Here is a 7698-nt window from a genome sequence, read left to right as displayed (position 1 = left end):
ATAAAATTTAAATAATGTTGTGGTTATGGGAATGGTTTGAAAATAATAATAATAATGTATATCATGTACTTGTTGATCATACACCAGTGGACATACATTGTCATGAAGCTGGGCGGACATTGTCATTCTGCGTAAGATGTCCTGATATCTGTGTGAGGAGGACATGTGCCATGACATGACAAGCTATGTGGAATGGCCTAATCTATGTGGGTTTAAAGAGAAAATGTTAAAAGAACCCTAACCAATCCCATAAATCATTTAGGATGATGACATAGATGTACTGTGTGATGATTTCTCATTTCAGCAGAACCAAAGGTGGTTAGTGTGCAGTGGTGCGTGGCGTGCAGTGCGTCTAGCGGCGCCAGCTGCAGGTGCCCGCGCGTGGGCGGCGGCGGCGGCTCAGGCGCGGCGGGCCGCAGCAGCGCGACGGCCAGCTCGGTGCAGGGCGCGTGGCGCGCATGCTGACAAGCTGTGTGAGACATGTCATGACAAGCTGTGTGGGACATGGAACATGTCATGATAAGCTGTGTGGGACATGTCGTGACAGGCTGGTTGCGACATGTCGTGATAATCTGTGTGGGACATGTCAAGCTGTGTGGAACATGTCATTATAATCTGTGTGGGATATGTCGTGACAAGCTGGTTGCGACATGTCGTGACAATCTGTGTGGAACATGTCATGATAATCTGTGTGGGACATGTCGTGACAAGCTGGTTGCGACATGTCGTGACAATCTGTGTGGAACATGTCATGTCAAGCTGTTTGGAACATATCATGATGTTATGTATAGCTATCTAGCTGTACCCCTCAACGTACTCGTAGTTGTATCTATATGTAGGCATGTATAGCGGCTGCGCCCGCCCATTGGTTTTACGAATAAAGCGTCAGTGCGTTCTATAGCTTCGGTTGTTTTACTTGTCTCGCACGCCTATCAACTACTTAACAGTGGCGACGTTCTACCCGCGTTAACCGAAAAAAAAAGTAGTCTTGTGAAATGTCTCAATTTGGATTACTATCGAGTTTTGACCACAATTCACAGTCGTGGCAAGTGTACAGAGATCGGCTCCAGCAATGGTTTATAGCCAACGATGTTATGGAAACCAAAGATACCACAGGAGTCAAGCGACGAGCTATTTTGTTGAGCGCACTCAACGAGTCCACGTACAAGCTAGCAGCAGATTTGGCTAGACCCAAAGAACTTCAAGAAGTACCCTTTGAAGATATAATCAAGTTGTTGAACGAGCATTTTATCTCTAAAACTTGTGGATTTGGAGAAAAGTACAAGTTTTACGCTGCAACGCAATTTCAAGGGGAAACTTATTCACAATGGGCAGCCAGGCTGAGGGGACTGACGGCGCACTGTGGTTTCCTGAACGTCGAGGAAGCATTAAGGGACCATTTCGTTATGGGAATGCTGCCTGGAGCGGAGAGGGAAAAAATATTCGCTCAGGACCCAAAGGACTTGACATTAGCCAAGGCAGTGGAGCTGGCGGAGAGCCTGCGGAGCGCGCGCGCCGGCGCGGCGGCGCAGGGCCCGGCGGCGCTGGGCGCGACCCGCGCCGGCGACGCCGACCAACTGTTCAAGATTGCGTCTACGAGCCGTGCCAGTGATAAAGTGTCGTGTTCTGTTTGTGGGTTTAAAAATCACACGTCAGCTCAGTGTCGTTTTGCAAATTACATTTGCCGGAAATGTAATGTCAAGGGTCATTTGCGACGTATGTGCAAAAAAATTAACTATATAGAAAACGAGGGTATCGGTGAGAACGGCGACGACGGTGAGTGTTTTAATATTCGTACGTTCCATGGAGAACCGATGATGTTGTTAGTAGAGGTCCAGGGGGTACAAATGAATTTTCAAATTGATAGCGGATCAGCTGTCACTGCGATTTCCTCACAAACTTGTAAAAAACATTTTAAGCCTATTAAATTGTCCAAATGTAATAAGCGATTAATAACGTATACAGGTAATATTATTCAATGTGTAGGAATCGCGCGACTAACTTTTACATTTGCAGATAAATCGCACGATTTAAATGTTTATATCATAGATGATGGCGGCCCGCCACTCTTGGGTAGGGATTTTTTATCTCTATTTAAATTGGGAATGACTCCTATGCATTACTGTGAGAATTTGACGGGTATCGCAGATCAGTTACAGGAAAAATATCCTACTGTATTCTCTGATGACCTGGGCATGTTTACGAAGTATAAAGTGAGACTGAATTTAAAAAAGGACGTCAAACCAATTTTTTTCAAGCCACGGCCTATGGCTTTTGCGTTACGAGAAAAAGTTAGCAATGAATTAGATCGCCTTGTACGTGTAGGTATATTAAAACCGGTCGAGTATTCGGAGTACGCGTCACCGATTGTGCCTGTGTTAAAGCGAGACGGCTCGTTAAGGCTGTGTGCGGATTACTCCGTCACTATAAACAAGCATTTGTTAGTGGATCAGTATCCACTACCTACTGCCAGGCCTGGCTCACTCCGCGCGGTACATCCGATAATTACCTACAGCGAAGCGCCCCGCCGGCGGGTATTATATCAGTCGAGTGTCACGCGCGCGCCCGTCAGGACGCTGGCGTGCGTTGTAGTATGATTATAATTCTATGATCGAAGTATTATTTAAAAATGGACATAAAGAGAAAGAAATATTGTGCGGCGTTCGGGTGTTTAAATTCGAAAAGAAATCTACCGGATTTATCTTTTTTTTTCGCTTCCCAAAGATGCTGAAAGGTATGTTGGCCATGTAGGTAATCAATAATTCTTAGGATAGTATAGGAACCTAACCTACTATGACTACTGCTCAGAATGCGTTCGTTCGTTTCAGCCAAATGACGTCCACTGCTGGACAAAGGCCTCTCCCAAGGTTTTCCATAATGAATGCATACTTACCTACATACGTACCTCATTACAAATAAGTAGTTAATTATTTTTTCACTAGACAGCAACCCTAACAGCGTAAGTAGTAGAAAGAGACAAAACTTGTAGGTGAATAAAATTGTAGGTACGTAGTGCTATGCGAGCTGAATTCCACTGTATCGCGTCGTAGCAAGACTCGCATTTATTTAAATCGTCTTGCGGAGTAATCCTTCTGTACCTGTACTATTACTTATTCTGTGCTACTGCACATGAGTTATTTTCTAAACTACACGGGGCCCAACAATTTACTAAATTAGATCTTTCTCAAGCTTATGCTCAGTGTGTTTTGGATGATGAGTCACAGAAAGTTACTTGTATTAACACACATAAGGGGTTATTTATGTATACAAGGTTAGTCTTTGGTTTAGCGAGCGCACCAGCCATTTTTCAGCGAGTAATGGAAAGCGTGCTGTCAGGCATCGAAGGGGTGCTCTGTATGATGGACGATGTCCTCGTGACGGGTCCGTCCACGTCTGTCCACCTGAGCAGGCTGCATGAAGTACTCCGGCGTCTACAAGATGCTGGCCTAACTCTTCAAAAAACTAAGTGCGAGTTTTTCAAGGACGAGGTCGAGTACTTAGGGTTTAAAATAAGTAAGGAAGGGTTGAAAAAGTCACCTCAAAAAGTCGATGCAATTTTAAAAACACCAGTACCGAATGATGTGACTAAGTTGCAATCATTTTTAGGTCTCATTAATTATTACCGGATATTTATCCCTACAGCATCGTCAATCTTAAGCCCATTATATGATTTGTTGCGCAAAGACGTGAAGTGGAAGTGGAATTCAGAACATGACAAGGCATTTAACACAATAAAAAAAATATTAGTTTCCGATCAGGTATTAGTTCATTTTAATCCCGCTGCGAAGATCATTTTGACTGTTGACGCATCCTCAGGTGGGCTGGGAGCGGTTTTGTCTCAAATTGATGAAAGTGGTTTTGAACGCCCTGTATCGTTCGCCTCACGCACTCTAAATTCAGCTGAACGTAGGTACTCACAAATACAAAAGGAAGCAACAGCTATAATATTTGGTGTTCGTAAATATCATCAATATTTATACGGTAGATCCATTCCTTTTGTACTTCGTACTGATCATAAACCGCTAATCGCTATATTTGGGCCGCATCGAGGCATACCTGAGGTGTCGGCAAATAGATTGCAGCGTTATGCGATATTTCTTAGCGCATATAATTACAACATAGAATACATACGCAGCGCAGATAACAGCGCCGACTACTTGTCGCGGGCAAGCGTCAGCTGTGATGAGTCACGCGCAGGTGGGGCGGGCCAGGAAGCGCGCGAGCTGGCTCGGTTCGTAGAAGACAGGGCTTCATACATTAATTTTGTTATTGATGCTAGCTTACCGGTCACGCTTGATGAACTGCAGTTGGAATCAAGGAATGATGAAATTTTAAGAGTAGTATCTAATTTTATTTTAAAAGGCTGGCCAAACAAGTTAACCTGTCAAAAATATCGTCCGTATTTTTTGTGTAGAGACCAACTGTCTTATGAAAATGGTGTAATTATGCGCGGCCACAAAATTATAATACCACTAAAATTACAAAATAAAATACTATTAGAACTTCACAAATCGCATTTAGGCATCGTAAAGTGTAAAGCTGAAGCGCGAAGTAGGTTTTGGTTTCCGGGAATTGATAAAGCTATTGAATTAATGATTTTGGGTTGTGAGATTTGTACTCAGCTCAGACCGTCGCCTGCACGTGCGCCGCTCGCTTCGTGGCCCCACCCGCCTCAACCGTTTCATAGGCTACATATTGACTTCCTCGGACCAGTAAATAATCAGTTATATCTTGTAATCGTAGACGCTTATTCAAAGTGGGTAGAAGCTTATAAAATGAGCAATACGTCATCATCTGGAGTCATAGCTAAACTATACGAATTTATGTCAAGATTCGGGCTCGCTCATACGATAGTTAGTGATAATGCTACATGTTTTACCTCTGAAGAATTTGTGAATTTTTGTTTAGTTAATGGGATCTCGCACGTGACATCTCCCGCTTACCACCCGGCCAGCAACGGGCAAGCAGAGAGCTATGTAAAAGTAATTAAAAAGGGCATTAAAACTTGTTTAATGTCTAGTAATTTAAAACAAAGTAACGAACATTTGCATAAGTACCTTTTTGATTATAGGAATTCATTACATACGACTACAGGCTCTTCGCCGGCCGAATTAGTTTTTGGTCGAAAACTTCGTTGTCGTCTGGACCTATTGAATACAACGCCGGTGGCGCTGCCGCCCTCGCACGACACCCTCGCTCAAGTCGTAGGTCGAAATCAGTGCTTACAGAGTGAAGCGTACGGCGGAAGCAACAAAGTATGTTTTGAATCTGGTGATTGTGTCATGTATAAAAAAAACTATAGTAATGGGAAATATTCCTGGTGTAAAGGGATTGTTGTAAAAAAAATTGCTAAAACAGTGTATTTGATCAAGGACAGTTTAACTCATGTAATTATAAAAAAAACACAAAAATCAGCTTATACCTTATAAGGGACCGCATAACAACAACAATCAGCTGTGTGACAACTGTCCCGTGGAGTTGTCTGACTTTGATGTGAGCGAAGCCACCCCTGCACTCTCACAGGTGCCCGACGACTTTGACGGGCAATCCAACTCAGTGCCCAGTGTGGAAGGGGGGAACGAGTATGACCAAACTGTTCACGCTCAGCCATTGGATGGCTCGACTGACAGGGTTCCTGAGCCTATCAGCGAGGAATTACCTGAAGCTTCCACTGTTCATGAACATGGTCAGGTTACGGAACCGGTCAGATCGGCAGGATCCTCCAATATATTCTTACGTCAAATTCCTAAGGTTAATTATAAGCAGTTTTTCTGTATAAATGTTTAGTTTATATTATCTCACAAACTAAGGGGGAGAAATGTTATGTATAGCTATCTAGCTGTACCCCTCAACGTACTCGTAGTTGTATCTATATGTAGGCATGTATAGCGGCTGCGCCCGCCCATTGGTTTTACGAATAAAGCGTCAGTGCGTTCTATAGCTTCGGTTGTTTTACTTGTCTCGCACGCCTATCAACTACTTAACACATGACAAGCTGTGGTCATGATGAGTAACGGCGTCAGCGGCTCGAGTGCGGAGGGCCGCAGAAGCGCGACGGCTAGCTCGGCGCAGTGCGGCGCGGCCAGCGCGGGCGCTTCGGGCAGCATCGCGGTCAGCGCGCGCGCTTCGGGCAGCAGCGCGCACAGCGCGGGCGCTTCGGGCAGCAGCGCGCACAGCGCGGGCGCTTCGGGCAGCAGCGCGCACAGCGCGGGCGCTTCGGGCAGCAGCGCGCACAGCGCGGGCGCTTCGGGCAGCAGCGCGCACAGCGCGGGCGCTTCAGGCAGCAGCAGCGCGGCCAGCTCCAGCAGCGGCAACGGCTCGCGCTCGGCGCGCAGCAGGTCTCGCGCCAGCGAGTGCGCGGGCAGGCGGTGCAGCCGGGCGAGTCGGCGCGTCACGAGCGGCGCCAGCGCGGCGAGCGCTGCGTGGTGCGCGGCGCGGTCGGCGCAGCAGGAGTCCAGCAGGTGCCGCGCGTGGTGGAGCAGCAGGGCGCGCGTTAGTTAGTTAGTTAGTTTTGCAGGGCAATCGAATACCGCACTTAGCCTCATGATAGGGCCATTGTGCGCGATTTGTGGTTTATCTTCCTACTCCAACCACCTCAGATCCCCCCAGAAGGCGAGCAGCCCGTCCAGGCTGCTGCAGGCTTCCTGTAGCGACGACGGTGATCGAAGAAATTGAGCCCGTTGTTCTTCCACGCTACTGCACTCCATGAGCACATGCTGCGGTGTTTCCTCTGCCTCCATGCACCCCCTGCATAGTGGGCTGTCTGTGACACCTATATTGTATAGGTGCTTGTTTAGCATACAGTGTCCGGTTATGACACTTAAGACCTTGCGGATGCTGTCCCTGTTTAGTCTGATGAGGCTGCGGGAGAACTTTTTCGATACGTCTGGAACCGCATCTTTTGTTTGCCTGCATCCTTCGCTATTTTTCCATTCTGTGTGGTGTTTTTCTTCTGTTTTGGAACGCAGCCAGTTCCTGATCTGTGCTTGTGGTATCGGCAGTATTGGTTCCGGGCCAAATACTGTTGTGTCCGAACCTCTTTTTGCCAGTTCATCCGCTGCGTCGTTGCCTAAAGAGTTACTGTGCCCTTTGATCCATTGCAGGGTAACTCCATTTACAGCTGCAATGTCTTGGAGCGCTTCATGGCATTCCAATATAAGGGCCGTTGTTATTGTGTTGCTTTTTAGCGCTTGCAGTACGGATGCACTATCCGAGATAATTCTTATGTTTAGACCTCGGATGTCTCTGGCTGTTACCGCCTGTGCTGCTTTGGTAATTCCAATGCATTCTGCTTGGAAAATTGTATTGTGTTTATCTAATGTTGTTGATATTCTTATATTAAGATCATTCGAGAAGACACCAGCTCCTGTACCCGTTTGAGTTTTGGAGCCGTCCGTGTATATCCTAACTTCATTGATTCCAGAGTAATCTCGCGTCTCCGCTGTAAGTTGGATATTATATCTTCGGTCGAAAATGTGTTCACAGGGTATCCTGTCGATGGGTGCCTCAGTGAGAGGTATTTCTTTTATGGTTTTCTGCAGGATCGCAGAGTGTCCTGTCTCCTTGTTTTGCTTCCATAGGCCGTTTCCTTTAAGTCTTAGAGCGGCTGCTTGCGCTTCCTCCTGAATGATGAGATCTAAGGGTCTAAGATTCAGAAGGTACTCAAGTGATGCCGATGGTGTGGTTCTCATGCAACCA

General features: G+C 46.3%; 1 pseudogene; it reads left to right on the top strand.

Annotated features, from left to right (window-relative positions):
• Window positions 1-785: 785 nt before the first annotated feature.
• LOC135087388 (uncharacterized protein K02A2.6-like) lies at window positions 786-5981 on the top strand (annotated as a pseudogene).
• Window positions 5982-7698: the final 1717 nt, after the last annotated feature.

Source organism: Ostrinia nubilalis (genome assembly GCF_963855985.1).
Source record: "Ostrinia nubilalis chromosome W unlocalized genomic scaffold, ilOstNubi1.1 SUPER_W_unloc_2, whole genome shotgun sequence".
NCBI classification, from domain to species: Eukaryota; Metazoa; Arthropoda; class Insecta; order Lepidoptera; family Crambidae; genus Ostrinia; species Ostrinia nubilalis.
Note: the sequence above shows the minus strand (reverse complement) of the source record. Positions and strands in the feature narration are given on the sequence as shown.